The following is a 16,985-nucleotide window of genomic DNA, read 5'->3' on the forward strand; positions in this document are numbered from 1 at the left end:
AGATAATAAAAAATCAACAATGGTACAAAGTTGGTATGAGTATTAAAATGTATTGACAGTCTGTGTTTATCGTTTCTATTATTTTGGCGCAGTTGGTCAAAGTACAACATTAGTTTTTTCAAGTAATCAATTCATTAAGTCGCCTTCAAGGGAAAGCGAGCAATAAATCAGGGTGGTAGCCCCAAGGGGACTTTTATTTCTGCAATAATTCAACATAATGACAATGAATAGAATCATCTTAGACCAACAAATGAAACTAGAATGGCCAGAAAGGAGGTGAAAGACTTCTATCAGCATAGGTTTTATAAATTAAAAATAGATATTGTGAGAAGAATTAATTATTGAACTTAAAAAGTTAATGCTTGAAAGGTCATCTAGTGTGAGGTGACTTTCCTGCCGTTCTCCAAGCAATAAAACATCTCTTATGAGGACCAAATTAAATTGACTTTCTGGAAGTTTCTCCAGTGAGAACAGATTGTGAGACAGTCGGCCTTACGGACATTCAGAGGGAGATGTTCCATGCAGCACTTTAATGTGCTTCCATAAGGCCAGACTGCTTGCATTAATTGGCTGATTGAAACAAGACACAGTGTGATGGACAAGCACTCTATCGCCACGCAATCTCTCGCGCTCCCGTCGCATGTTAGAAAAAAACAACCCTGCGGGCTTTTATCTGAATGACTATTTAAGGACCCTGCGTGGCGAACAGGAAGCAAGTTATGGTTGTGACCTCCCACGGGGAGCCTTCCCTCTTGTTTACATGAACTCTAGCATCGCCAATCAAGTACAAGCACTTTGATTTCCCATGAGGCCTTTACAGTGGGTGAGGAGTTCACTCTTCCAGGAAGGTCAAAGCCACAAATATCCGCAACAACAACAAAGTATGGTGGTGCAAAATGAGGACGGACTTTCTAAAGCATGGGTGTCCAGACTGTTTTTCTCCACAGGACCAATAAATAAATAATAAATGAATATTCTTCATTTTTTTTACTCGTTCATTAATAAACCCTGACTTTATTTGTATACATGTTTACGTCTACACAGAGGACGCCGGTCACAGTGTGAGCATATTTTATCTCTTATGTAGGTCAAGATATCCATAGAAGATGAATATATTTCAAAGAAAAATGCTTTTTGTTAGTTATGTTAAAATCAAAACAAATACAATAGATACCTATTAGCCATTCATTACTTTCCAAGACCCCCACGAATGGTGAAAAAAATGAAAATAATAGACGCACCTACAAAAAGTCCTAAAAAGTGTACACAATGTAGACTTCTCTGTTCTAAAGACAAAGTACGACAAGAAAAGAAATCCTTTGGGGCACGTGATCGACAAAAGCAAATAACCACTAGGGTTTTCTAATTAGTGCCAGGTCAATAAACACTGGCATTAACAACTGTGGCTGTAGGCAACATCCTGATGTACAGTAATCCCTCGTTTATCGTGGTTAATCGGTTCCAGACCCGAAGCAATATAGCAGACAGAATACCAGAAAATAAGACATCCATCCATCCATCTTCTACCGCTTATCCGAGATCGGGTCGCGGGGGCAACAGCCTAAGCAGGGAGGCCCAGATTTTCCTCTCCCCGGCCACTTCGTCCAGCTCCTCCCGGCGGATCCCGAGGCGTTCCCAGGCCAGTTGGGAAACATAGTCTCTCCAACGTGTCCTGGGTCTTCCCCGAGGCCTTTTACCGGTCGGACTTGCCCTGAACACCTCCCCAGGAAGGCGTCCGGGAGGCATCCTGACCAAATGCCCAAGCCACCTCATCTGGCTCCTCTCAATGCGGAGGAGCAGCGGTTCTACTCCGAGTCTCTCCCGGATGACAGTGCTTCTCACCCTATCTCTAAGGGAGAGCCCAGCCACCCTACGGAGAAAACTCATTTCAGCCGCTTGTACCCACGATCTTGTCCTTTCGGTCATTACCCAAAGCTCATGACCATAGGTGAGGGTAGGAACGTAGATCGACCAGTAAATTGAAAGCTTTGCCTTTTGGCTTAGCTCTCTCTTCACCACAACAGACCGATGTAGAGTCTGCATCACTGCAGACGCCGCACCAATTCGCTTATCGATCTCGCGTTCCATCCTTCCTTCACTCGTGAATAAGACCCCAAGGTACCTAAACTCCTCCACTTGGGGCAGGATCTCATCCCCGACCTGGAGATGGCATTCCACCCTTTTCCGGGCGAGAACCATGGACTCGGACTTGGAGGTGCTGATTCTCATCCCGGCCGCTTCGCACTCGGCTCCGAACCGATCCAGTGAAAGTTGAAGTTCACGGCTTGATGAAGCCAGCAGGACCACATCATCTGCAAAAAGCAGAGACTCAATCCTGCAGCCACCAAACCGGACCCCCCCATGCCCTGGCTGCGCCTAGAAATTCTGTCCATAAAAATAATGAACAGAATTGGTGACAAAGGGCAGCCCTGGCGGAGTCCAACCTTCACTGGAAACGGGTCTGACTTACTGCCGGCAATGCGAACCAAACTCTGACACCGGTCATACAGGGAACGAACAGCTTGAATTAGCTGGTCCGATACCCCATACTCCCGGAGTACTCCCCACAAAATTCCTCGAGGAACACGGTCGAATGCCTTCTCCAAGTCCACAAAACACATGTAGACTGGTTGGGCAAACTCCCATGCACCCTCAAGGACCCTGCTGAGAGTGTAGAGCTGGTCCACAGTTCCACGACCAGGACGAAAACCACACTGCTCCTCCTGAATCAGAGATTCAACTATCCGGCGGATCCTCCTCTGCAGAACCCCTGAATAGACCTTACCAGGGAGGCTGAGGAGTGTGATTCCACGATAGTTGGAACACACCCTCCGGTCCCCCTTCTTAAAAAGGGGAACCACCACCCCGGTCTGCCAATCCAGAGGCACTGCCCCCGATGTCCACGCGATGCTGCAGAGTCGTGTCAACCAAGACATGCCTACAGCATCCATGGCCTTAAGGAACTCCGGGCGGATCTCATCCACCCCCGGGGCCCTGCCACCGAGGAGCTTTTTGACAACCTCAGCAACCTCAGCCCCAGAGATAGGAGAGCCCACCGTGGAGTCCCCAGGCTCTGCTTTCTCATAGGAAGACGAGAATACCAGAAAATAAGACATGTAAAACATAAATAATACTCATGCTTGTGTGTGTTGCTATAAATGTGTTTTGGTGCTAGGGTGGACAGGAAGTGACATCGGGGGTTCAGAGTTGAGTTTTAGCTTGGCATGGATAACAGCTACAACAGTGGCTCATGTTAGGGATTATTATGCCTGTTGTGAGATCATTCAAACCTGCAATAAAAGCCTGTTGTTCTGGCAGTCACATCTGGTGCTTGTGTGTCTCACCAAACATTACAGTTACATTACTGACACCTTTTGACCAGTGTAGAATACTACATCTCATCATGTCTTTGAATGCCTTATACAGTAATCCCTCGTTTATTGTGGTTAATTGGTTGCAGACCTGACCGGTATAAGTGAATTTCCGCAAAGTACGATTCAATATTCATAAACTGAATATTTTTGTAGCCAGAGCATAGAATAACCTGTTTATGACTTTCTAAATATGGGTTTTAATACGGGTTTTAACATATTTAACGTTATTGTAATTAAAAACGTACCACTTCCACACAGAGGAGAGGAGAGAGGTTCTGCTGGCTCAGTAGCCAGTCTCTATGCACTGTGAAAGGTAATGTAATTTAGCGTCATTTCTCATAATATTACTCATATCTAATGACCAAAAACTGTGATACACTGAGGGAGCAATATTTGCATCGCGATAGAGCAAGGGACGACTGTATTTTTATGCTTGAAAATGCTTAATTTTGGCAAACATTAGGTAAAATATGCTAAAATGTTCCTATTTTTCACAAATAATAATAGCCGTATTCAACCACAGCATGATTTACTAATTAAAATATTTTTGAAAAACCATGATGGTGATGATAATAGTTTAATTGATTTCAAACATGCATACAGTTTACAGTGAAATGCTTCATGTTACCATCCATAATTCCACATGTCCAAAAGGAGTAGGAAGACGCAAAGCTTCTTTACTCCCACCCCTTGTCCGTTGCACATCAATTGCTAATACATTTGTTCACTTCCTGTATTCAACATGCACCATTTACAATATTCTTCCATACAATAAAAGCAGTTGTTTATATCGTTTGTGGTCTGGATAGCTAAAGGTTTGAACTTCCAGGTCTTCCTGCCTTTTCGTCTTTTGTGTTATACTGTGAATGTCGTTGACTGTAGATACATGGGTTCCTAATGCTAGTACTTGTTGTTGAACAGGCCCTTGCGACATGGTAGCGATGGCAAATGTTGTTGAATCTAATCCTTCCAACAGGGTCGTTCTTTCTTTGTGGGTTGTATCTTCTATTTTCCTTGTTGATGTGATCTTTAATATTGATCAAAATTGTTGATATGTTTGACAACAAGCACTCTTGCCTCTGCTGGTCCTTCATTTACAGTAGCTTGATGTAGATTTTGCCATTGGTGCACTGAGTACTTCGCATCTTTCCTTGCTTCCTCAGGTCTTGTGCGTTCTTGGCGATGTCAACGTTGCGTTTTGTCAGATGCTCATTCATGTGGACGTTTCTGCCATTCACCTTCTTTCCCTGTTTTGAATTCCCATTCGGTCAACTTAACGTTAATGATGGGTGTGGCGTTGTTTCTGCCATAGTGGGACGCAAGTATCGATGGTGTCGATATCTACATCCACCTCCTTTGATTGGAGGAAATTGGTCATTTGTTGCTTTGTTGAAGCAACATCCATTTCATCTGGTTCTCTGTTCTGGACTGCCCTGGGTGTAATACGGAGCCCCATGAGGATCGCATCATTCATTCGTTCATTCTGGTCCATCTAATCAATTGTATTTTTCATTTGCTCAATGATATTTTCCTTTGCTTTCTCTTCTTCGAGAGTGGCGCGCAAGGCAGCATTATCCAGTGATAGAGTGAAGCCGTAAAATTTGAACTGCAATGTGGCAGGGGACGACTGTATATAGAAGTAATTGTACTATATAACCCAATTCATGCGTGTTTAGTCAACCTTGAAATATGTGCAATCAGGCAAATCAGTCTATGGAGTAATGATGATACCTCTGCAGGACACCACATCGTCTGATGAATCCGCCAGAGGGAAAGAGCAGACTTTTTGTCTCTAAAAAACTGCCCTTTGCTGAAGGTTTGTCCTGCAGACTTTTTAATCTCATCCTCCCTGTCAGGGAGGCAAGTTTAATTATGACTGAGTGTCTGTGTGGAAACAGAAGGGGGGTTGGGCGGGGGAGGCCCAGCTTTTCAATTAAAAAGCCAGCCTGATGGACGTGAGCTGAGCTCCTTTCCAGACTTGCACTCGTCCATTCAAAAGAGGACTCGTGTTAATTTGTCTTTAAGGTTGTCTTTAATCCGCCTGTAAGACCACCTTCACTTGGCTGAATAACCACCAATCGCCCACGCTTGAGAGTATTCCAAAATGACGATAAGATCTTCAAATGTTCTGTTTGTTTGGTCTCACATGTGTACACAATATTTAGAAGGTAGTTTTCAAGACTGCTATTTATTGAAGCTTTTGCATTTAAATTTGTGATGGAAGTTGGAATAGAGAGGATTAATGTTATGGGAGAAACGCAGAAAAGCAAAACAAATATGTTTAATACAAATGAACTTTCTTCCCACACGCGTTGCTTGGAGAGAAGAGTGAAACATGCTTTCCTGTCAGGCTCCAAAAGTCCACAATAACACCAGAAAAAGTCTCTAGGCTAGCAGCTTAGAGGGGTCTGGAAACTCGCTAAATGAGACAAAGCAGAGGTATGGACTCAAGTCATGCGAATTGGACTCGAGTGAAACTCCAGTCACATATTTGGAGTTGACTTGAAAATATCATCAAAGACATGCAACTCGACTTGGACCTGACTCGGGCTTTAGCCTGATGACTTTAAAATTCTTTTTCAGTGAATCCTTTGAGTAAAATGTGTCCCCATTCAAAGTATTCAAATAACGCAATTGTTATTATGTCATTTCCACCAAGACAACATTTGTTCCCTTTGAATCTACCTCACTGAATGCATCTATTAGCGTCCAATCATGTTTACGAACAAGCAAATGTGTGGATTACATAAATACATAATGCATATTTGTTGAGACAAAGTCTTGTCACTGGTTTATGTAAAAAAAGAAATGAAAACATTTAAATACATCCATTGTATTTGTCAAATTTAATAAATAGTTACATTGTTAAAATGTATTTTGAGTGATGAGACATGACTTGGACTTGCACATCCTTGCAGCTTGAGACTTGCAAAATACTGACTTTTTCCCACCTCTGCGACAAAGACACTAAGTTAGCAACACTGATCCCTCCTCGTCTTCTTATTGTCTGGCAGACCAGGTGCGTATGAGGTGTGTTAAGAAGCGGACTTACAATGCATACCGCCACCTACAGCACGACACGCTTCATTCACATGTGTTCATGAGCCGATGAACAGGTAATGCCAAATCTATTTGCAGCGGTCTCGATTTATCTGGTGGCCACCACAAATAAATTAATGTATGGGAAAAACATGGTTCTCCATCAGTTTTTTCTGAGATTTTCGGGTGGATAATGACTGCATTCTGTCAACTGGCCAGCAAAAAAGATAACTATATTAGTCTCAATCAGAGATGGATATCACAATCGATTGAGAGTCAAGAATTTAGCACATAGTGTGGAATTGATGGTTGACTCATCGGTTCGTCAAGCAAATGAGGCAACTAATGTGCACTAATGGCCATCACCAGCAGAGGTGCTGTTGATTCAGTCTCAACTAGTTTGACGTCTAAAGCAGAGCAACATTACGTCAGCTCTGGGAAGTGGCACTACATCCACGATATAGAACTACAGTAGTTCCTTGTTTATCGCGGTTAATTGGTTCTAGACCCAAATGCGTTAAATGAATTTCCTCAATAGGGGATTCAATGTTAATAAACAAAATATTTTTGTAATTAGAGCATACAAAGCCTGTTTGTGATGCATAGGGACCAGACTACTATATATAACTTGTTTTTCAATATTTTTTGACAAATAATAGGCCATAGTCAACCACAAAACAGTGACCATTTATTAATTATTTTTTTATTTTATTTGAAAAACCGTGATATAGTGAGGGAGCAAAATTCAAACTGCGATATAGCGAGGGTATAATGGGGGTACAATACCCTTGCAGGTGGTGTAATTGTACTTTGTTTTTCATTTTGTTTTGTGTTTTGTACCACTCGGCTATAAAGATAAACTAGCAAAGGAATGTACCAACTCCACGGAGCTGATTGGTCCAAACATTATCACTTCCTATAACTCTGGGATTTGGTACACTCCCTTTCCGGATTGTGTAATTGTAATTTGGTTTGCTTTTTGTTAACGTGTTTTGCACTTCACCATAGGGATAGTCTCAGTTTGACTTAATTTAATGTATCATTCTTTGGATTCTAACAAACAAAAATCAAAATCGAATGGGATGGGATGGCAAAAAATGCTAAACAAAAGGTTGTGAACATTATGGTGATTACATCCAATTTTTGGTACTTGACAAGGACTGATGTTTTCAATCTTAATGTGACACTGTGTTGTGTGTGTGTATGTGCGTGTGTGCATGTGCGTGTGTGCATGTGTGTGTGTGTATTTCAGCGAGGGAAATAACCTGAACCAAAGTTTCCTTCGGATTAGTCAAAGTGGATTTAAGTGGCAAACAATAGCACACTTCAAAATGCTTCATTACGCAAAAGCATGCGGATGTAAACATGACCAGCCAGGGACGTGACGGCCATTTGCACTAATTTTATCATTCTTATGAGCAGCCAGGCCGGTCGGCGCCTCTTCAGCTCTGATAGCTTTTACGCTGCTTTTTCTGGAATTATTGCTTCCTCTTTTTTTCCCCACCCCCCCTTCTAAATTGACTTTCTTGGTACTTGTTGAGGTCAGGATGGCGTAATGAGCAGGGAAGAGGTTGATCCCCATCACTAATTACACGCCACATGGCGTTGTTATTGTTTGCTAATTGCTTGCTGGGAGATGCTGAAGGTGCTTTGCTTTGCCTCAGAGCTTTTTGGATCTGTGGGGTCAACACTGGCGGCATAAAATGTTGCCCCATGACAGTAATGGATGCTCTTTTTAACTTCTTACTTTACAATATGTCTATTAATTAGATATAGGAAGCGACATATAAATGTAAGGAAGCAGTGTTCTGTTACGGTATTAATAAATTATATCACTCCATCCATGACAGTACATCAGTTTCTGTTGTTTTGTGGTTTTAACAGCTAATACTCGTACAGATAACAGTTTTTAAAGGGAGGAGTTCAGATTTGTTTGAAAATTTCAGTTCTAAGTCACAGCGGCAAGCACCATATCATGCACCATCTTGACTAAAGACCATTCCAGCCTCTCAAAGAAGGCGGTCGCATCTTTTCTGTCTCCTGTCACTTATCTTCCCTGCTTTGCTTCTCACGTCTTGTTTTGTCCTGGCTCATACTTTTAAGAGCCTCTCTCCGCATTGCTCTCCAAATCCAAATCATGGAATTGATCAACTCGTCTCTCCACGCAACTGACAAAATCATCTCGACGAGAAGTTTGAGTTCAGTGGAACCTGTCTGCCCTGACGGAACGTTCACAACTGGTTACATGGTTACATGATGGACAGTTGGGGGAAGTGTGCCTGGTGATTCTGTCGGTTGAGGACATCGAAGACATTTACCTATTCAGAACCATGATAGCAGGTCTGTTCTTGATTGGATTAGGCACTACCCTGGTGTATCGCAGAATTGGGGGTAAAGTGGGTAAAGCCGTTAGCACTCTGACTGTGACTATGAATCACAACAAGGAAAAAATCTTGGAGAAGATTTCGGCTTTGCAAAGCCAGAGACCAGAATGGGCAAACGGAGTAGCCGAGTCTATTGGAATGCAGCTACTCACAGGAACCCAAACATCTAATTGTTCTGCCTTCCACCTGCACCTCCCCACCCCCCCGGCCTCAGTTGCTGCTGGAACAACTCCTCCAAAAGACTGCTGCAGTGAGACGCTCTGGATTCCTCCTCCTCCTTTTTTGATGGACGCCTGTTGATTTTTGACTCTGTCTGGGGCACGTTCACGGTCATCTCCATGGCAACTGCTGTGTTATCGCAATCATATCCTGCGGACTGAGGCACCAAGATTGTGCACTAGACGGAGCAACATCCAAAGACACTCACGCACATGCACGTGTGCTAAACAAACCCCCACCCCCATCCCATGCCTTTGCCGCTTCAGCCCATCAGTGCTGTCAGGCGGGGTCTGCGACACGCGCTGGATATGGCTGCAACGGCTGTGGCTGGCTGCCGGCATGCGCTGGAACACCTGGTGCAAGTCTTCGAGTTCTTATGTTGTAAAGTGTGTGTCCTACACTGTACTCACCCATAGGAGCATACGTAGTTTGGAATTGCTTTTTTTTCTCCTCCCCTCTCCTCTCTACCCCTTTTATTGCCCAGTCATCCTGTCCTGTCTACCTCCCGTCATATTGCATGGTATGCTCTATATCACATGTGTCAAACTCGTGCCCTGGAGGGCCGAGACGCTGCAGGTTTTCTCTTCAACCAGTTTCTTCAGCAGGTGATTTAATTGATAAGCTCCTTCCCTCAAACTGAAGGTATTGATCATTAAAATCACTTGCTTTAGTGACTGGCTGGAAAGAAAACCTGCAGTGTCTCGGCCCTCCATGGCACAAGTTTGACACCCCTGCTCTATATGTATGGATGTGCTACTTGCCACAAACTAGCCTGACATTTAGCTTCCCTTCCCATGGTTTCTGACGTCTTTGCGACGTGACAGCTTTCCTTTTTTTTCTTCGCAAGCAGCATATCATGCACCATCGTTACGATAAACCAATTTGCGTCATCAAAGTACCACTAGCCAGAAGCTAGCTTGATTTCTGGGCTTGGTCTCATGACTTCTTTGTTCAGTGACATATAGTAGCAAGCAGCATACTATACACAGTCTTGACTTCAGATCATTTCAGAGTCATCAAAATGCCATTAGTCACAAGGTTGCATGACTTTTATCTTGCCTTTCCATAGGTTGATCATGTGACGTATTTGTTTTTCTTACTCCAGAGTTTAGCGAGGCATACAGCACGCAGCATATCATGCACTGTCTTGCCTAAAGACCATTCTCGTACCATTAAAGTGCCACTAGCCACAAGTTTGCCTGACAGTTATCTTCCTTTTTGTAGTTTGTTCACATATACTGTATTTTTCTCTTTCTTCTGAGTTAAGTGAAGGAAAGCAGCAATCAGCATATCATGCAGTGTCTTGACTGAAGACATTTCCAGCACCACCAAAGTACCACCAACCCCAAGTTATCTTTATCTTCCCTGGCCACAGTTTCTTTTTTATGTGATGGTTTTGTTTTTCTTCCTCTAGAGTTCCATAAGGCATAGCCTCAAGCAGCATATCATACATTGTCTTGAATAAAGACAAGTTCATCTCAATTCAAATTTGTTGCAAATTTCGGGTTGAAAATCAACACTGATATTAAAAAATAAGAAAACACAACCAACCTCAAAGCGAAATCAATCTTTTCTGAGTCAAATATTACTAATCTCGATGCAGGAACAACAACACGCCCACACACTTATTTGGACATAAATTGTACAAAAAGAGCTCATAAATTACGGTCACTTTTACTTAGCTAAAAATTAGATTTGTTTCAAAATCTGACAGCATTTCGTAGATAGACAAACCTAATTTTTCATCTTAAACAGAGGTCAGGAACCTTTTTGGCGAGAGAACCAAATTGACATTCTTATACTGAAGCTATCCAATAATAAATCAAATACTTCTTACCATTAATACGACTGTTAGTGCTGCATGGTTTTGCACCATACTCCGTATCTTTCCTTCCTTTCGCCATCTTCTTCAACCCAAAAGGGGCTCTGCAAAGTCAGCTGGCTGACTATTTCACTAAAGGAGGGAAGTTTACTTCTTGACATCTCAATGACCCAGGTAGGCTACCGCATGAACCAGTAATAATCAAGTTTTGGTGCCGGAATATTGGAAGGACGGCTGGCATTGGCTCTGGTGGTAGAAAATGGATGGATGGTTTACAATGCATAAGAGAGTTTTATATTTTGAACATTATTTTTAACACTGTAATTTCTGTAATGTTTTACTTAAAAATGTCAGCGAAAAAACAAAAAACATTTTATCATGTTAAGAAATGTCTGAGAGCCAGATGCAGTCATTACAACAGCCACATCTGGCTCCCGAGCCATAGGTTCCCTACCCCGCTCTAAAACGCACTTACAAATTCAAATTGATAATTTAGAAAAAAAACAGAAGAGTATGCAAATGACTTGTTTCCCCCAGCCTGCCTGTTAAAACAAATAATGATTTAGAGGCAAGGAAAATAAGTGGCACTCAGTGAAAAAGATGTCAACAGGAGCGATAGACGCGCCTCTGCGGGTCAAAATCCCTGAAAATAGCTTTAATAGCGACAGTTTGGACTGGCAAAAATGCACATTGGAAAACATTACTGTCATGTTTGTCTAAGATATGAACAGCGCCTGACAGGAACCTTTCACCATTTTCAGCAATATATAACCACCAATTTTCACGACGTGGCGAAAAAAACAAACTCCAGCATTTGTTCTAATTTTACACCTTCTAAATGGAGCATACCATTTCAAGACTAATGTAGAACACAGGTGCAGTTTTAAAATGCAAATACTATCCAGTAAATGGTGTATACAGTATATTTGTATATTGACACTGTTTAATCTAATCAGTGTCAGTCAAGTCAGTCTAATAGCTGCTCATCGAAGGCCTTCTTGACACACACACACACACCCACGCAGCACAACTACAGTTGGACGACACTCCCAGATAACCCATGGAAAAGTATTGAGAGGAAAAGATAGTAAAAAGACACGCTATCAGCATAGTTAGAACCAGTTCGAGCCAGTCTCTGTCACAAAAGCTTAACTTTCACTTTCAAGACACACAAGCTTAAGTTTCACTTTCTGCAGATTCTGTGCACTTTCATTCTGGCTCTTTTGTCCTCATTGCTCATAAGAGTCCAGCACTGTATCCAAATATTGCTCTTATTTTTTAATACAATTTGGAAACCTTTTAAATTGTGTGATCACTGACTACTTCTTCGATAGCAATGCGGTCCCAAAAAGCTAAAGAAAAGAAATTGCTTTTACAACCCTGTGCAATGGCATAACATACTGTATGTCATAATATGTATAAATCTTAATAACATATACATATTCATATGTAGGTAATACAGTAATCCCTCCTTTATCACGGTTAATTGGTTGTAGACCCGACTGTTATAAGTGAATTTCCAAAAAGTAGAATTCCTTCTTTACAAATGTAATATTTTCACAGTTAGAGCATAAAAAATGTTTACAACCTTCTAAACACAGTTTTTAGCAGGATTGGAACGCCCCTATAATCACTTTTACACTCGTATTACCCAACATAGCAGACATACAGTAATACAAAATAAGCCATCTTAGACGTAAATAAGATTATTAAAATAGACTCACAGCATACTTGCTGTGGTGGCTATTCATCAATGTAACATTAATGACACCTAATCACCTGTGTAGAATACTACTGTAATGCCGCTGCTTGTGTTTAAGAAGAAACCCACGGTGCACTTCAAGTGCTTTGTTAACAAGCAGGGAACACATATGCAGTGAACATTTACAAAGGAGCTGCTGTCGGCCACAACTCACGCTAGTCACTCGCACTCTCCACACTGTTAACCAGCTCAAAACAGTCAACTCTAGCTAGCTGACATCACACAGATCACTTCCCCGGCCCGCCTCTGAAAGAAGTCGCAGATACCACGTCTTCTGAAAGCCTTACATTTGCATTTTTGTTCATTTTGCCATTTTTATGCTTGAAAATGCTTAATTTAGGCCAGGAATACTTACAAATTGCTTAAATCTGCATTGTTAAAAAAAAAAAAATAGGCCGTATTCAACCATGAAACAGTGATAATTTATTAATTCATTAGGTGAAACTGTAGATTAATAATACTTTCATGGATTACTTAGTAGTTAAGAATGATGAAATAAAGATATTGATAATGATAATGAATGATAATTGTCATAATAATAATAATACACTTTTCCCCCATAGTCTCCCGAGGAAAATGATCAGCAATGCTTTGCCGTGATGGGCAATGATTCTAAAAATTATGAACTTTATGTGGATGAAATTTGGTGTGTAGACTCAAGGACGAATGTATTAACTTTTGACCATGATGTGCTTCCAGGATTCTGGTGCTGATCCAAATTAGGTCTTGGCAATGGTCTGGACTCTGGGTGCCATTCTAATTTACATTAAAATCAGCATAAATCATTGGCTAATGGTTAATTTAGTCAGTCGATTTAAACCCGCTGGCATCAATCAGACTTTGGCGAAATTAGGTCTTTATTGTTGAACGTCATCTGCTAGAAAAAGTTGATTATGTAAGGAAACATACGATTATACATTGTGGAAATACACTCAAGGTGACAGTTGCTGCCTCACTCGGGACCGTTTAAATAGCTTGCTCAGCTTGAGAGTCTCTGTCGTTATGCTGGGAATGTTAAAGAACATTAATATTTATTAGGTATTATAGCGAATCAAATGTTGGCCTACTGGAACCGGACCATTGGGAGATTCTCACGCTGCCAATTCTAATCCTCATAGACAGAATACATTTTCGGGACATCTGTACAAAATGCATTATAAGTGTACTATATGAATAAATCACAGAATATACGCAAATGTGTTAAATCATGTTTTGAAGCAATGGAAGCCAAATTAAAGTGCACTACTTGGCTGCAGCCAGCAGAGGCGCTGCTGATTTCATCAACAGCATGACACTGGCTATGCTAGCTGATACATGTACAGTCAGTCAAAGAAGGCTTTACTTTTATGAGCGTTAAAAGGGCAGCTCAGAGACATACGCGTGCATGTGTGTGCATGTGCACAAACAGCAATTGAACTTCAAGTCACGTTCCAGTGCTAACAAGAGTGACATTTTTCTCTTCTCATCATGACATTTTATCACAGTCATTTCTTTGACCTGCAGCTCGATGCCGAGAGCGGTGGGGGAGCGGGGAGTCCGCCAGGGGACAAGACAACAGCGAAGGAGAAGGCGTATAGAACGCATATTTCTTTGGAATACATCCAAATTGGATATTTGTCCCAATTGTCATGTGTGTGAAGTCTGCAAAGCTAAAATACTGATTTTATGCTTAACTTGACAATATTAGCATGCATTACTGTGCAAAAGTATTACCTGCTTTTTAAAAGACCAAATATTGTATAATTATTTAATTGAATTAAAAAAAACTGAAATTAGGCTAAAAAAGTCAACTGAGACAGTTGAGTACATTTGTTTGACGAATGACGGGGGGAAAAAAAGCACCTTCCTGCTAGAAAATTAATCATGAATCGACGTATGAGACAGCCCCCTCTGCTGGATTCATAGCGCTTTTTTCCCCTTGCAGATGGCGCCATCAAATCACTTTCTATGTAAGTTACCATGCAAACAAACATCCATCTATCCATCCTCTATGCCGCATGCTGGAGCCTATTCCAGCTGACTTTGGGCGCAGACAAACAACCCCTGTTATTGTCCTATTATTCTATGTTTACACCACATTGCGCAACAATAATGCACAGGCTATGAGATCACTCCACGAGCATAAGAGACAGCCGTCTCTGCCAAGCTAACTAGTTAGCTTCCAGTTTATTTGTTCTAAACTTGAAAACGTGTTTCACAAGGAGTGGGGAAGAAAGACAAAGTAAGAAGCCAAAAACTTACCACTTCCACACAGAATGGGATAACTTTTTTTATTCTATCATATTGGACATACCATGTCTCCATACAGTGTTAAGGTAATGTAATGTAAGTTAATGTCCCATCAATGTAACATTACTGATGCCTAGTGATCAGAATTTATTAGTTAATACATTTTGGAAAAACTGTGATGGAGCAAGGGACGACTGTACAGTAATCCTTCGTTTATCACAGTTAATTGGTTCCAGAACCTACTGTGATAAGTTAATTTCCATGAAGTAGCATTTCTTAATGCAGGGTTAAGGAAACTCCGGCTCGGGAGCCAGATGCAGTCATTAAAAGAGCCACATCTGGTCACATCTCTCAGACATTTCTTAACACGATAATATGTGTTTTTAACATGTCAGTAAAACATTACAGAAATCACAGTGTTCAAAATAATGCTCAAAATCTAAAACTTTTTAATGCATTTTAATCTATCCATCCATTTTCTAGCCCAATACGGGTGGCCAGAGCCAATGCCAGCTGTCTTTACGATATTTTCCGAGTCAGACACCAAAACTCAATTATTAGAAGTAAACATCCCTCTTTTAATCAAATAGTTAGCTAACTAATTCGGCAGAGCCAACCCTTGTTTTATTTCTTTTCTTGGGAGAATGAACAGAATAAGATTTTCATTGCATGGTATAACTGCTGTTTTACTATGCACATGACAATAAAACTCTCTTGTATCTTGTATCTTGTATCTTTTCACCAAGAATGTGGCGGAAAAAAAGAAAGATATGAAGTATGGTGCAAAACCATGCAGCACCAAAAGTCACATTAATGGTAGAAGTATTTATTATTATTGAGTGGCTTCAGCATAAGAATGTTATTAAAAATAATAAATTCAGAGACTTATTATATTCTAATATTGTTGGTCTTGCTTAAAAATGCACACATTTATGTGCATTCAATGTTAAAAAATATTATAGGGCACTCAAGGAAATACAGTTTAAAATATGTGGCTTTCCTGGCTCTCTTACCCAGAAAGATTCCAGACCCCTGCCTTAATGGAATATTTTTAGTTAGAGCAGTGAAAACCTGTTTATGGCCTTCGAAATATGTTTTTCTAACATTATTAGAGCCCTCTAGACATGAAGTAACAGCCCTATAGTCCCCTTTATACTTGTATTACCTCACATAGCACATATAATAAGAGAAAATAAGCCATTTAAGAGGAAAATAAGACTCATGCTCGTGTGTGTTGAAATAAATGTTTTCTCTTGGGGAGCTGAGCTGAGTGCTGGGCAAACAGGAAGTGACGTCGGGGGTTGAAAGTTCAGTTTTAGCTTGGCGTTACAGTCGCAACAGTGGCCCGTTTTATTAGAGATTTTTAGTAGGGATTAATGTGTCTGGGCTGGGACTTCGATGCCCTGCCCTGGAGCGCGAGAGTGGCGCTGCGCCCCCAGGGGGAACGAGCAACGGCACCAAGCGACACATTTTAAGACACTTAATGACACAGACTAGCACGCATGCATGGACTGTTTTTAGCACCTTTAATTTGACACTTGATATTAATATTATTGTTATCAGCATTATTTCTGTCCTTGCTAATATATTATTATTGTAGTAACGCCAGCATTTGTAGGGTTCATGACAACCATACAGAAAGACATTTTTACTTTAGTTATTGCTGTGACTGCTGGCATATCTTGCCCTCTCTTCTCTTTCCATATCCATCCCCGGGTTCTCCAACTAGGCTCCATAACCAGCTCCCAGGTTCTCCTGTTGGTTCTCACAACTATCTGGCCCATCCAGCACTCGGGGTGATGAAGTGGCTACATCTTGGGCCCTTCTCTTCCCCATCCATTCCCCAATAGTCCCTACTCAGACTCCAATCACAATCAATGATGTGACCTAACTGACTTTAACAACAAATTTGCAATGCAGTGGGAACGTGAGGAGTATACCAGACTCACCTGTTGTAAAGCAAAGCTGTTCTGTTTAAAAAATTAATACAGTTCACTCATACTGCAAATTAAGGGTAAATAAGGCATTTAAAACCCAAATAAGACCATGCTCATGTGTGTTGGTGTAAATGTGTTCCAGTGCTATGCGACGCATTCATTGGGGCGCTGCAATGACATCAGCCTCTCTCTGGGCCTCTCTGGCTCCCGCTGGTGGAC

This window comes from Dunckerocampus dactyliophorus, chromosome 5 (assembly GCF_027744805.1).
Source record: "Dunckerocampus dactyliophorus isolate RoL2022-P2 chromosome 5, RoL_Ddac_1.1, whole genome shotgun sequence".
Taxonomy (NCBI): domain Eukaryota; kingdom Metazoa; phylum Chordata; class Actinopteri; order Syngnathiformes; family Syngnathidae; genus Dunckerocampus; species Dunckerocampus dactyliophorus.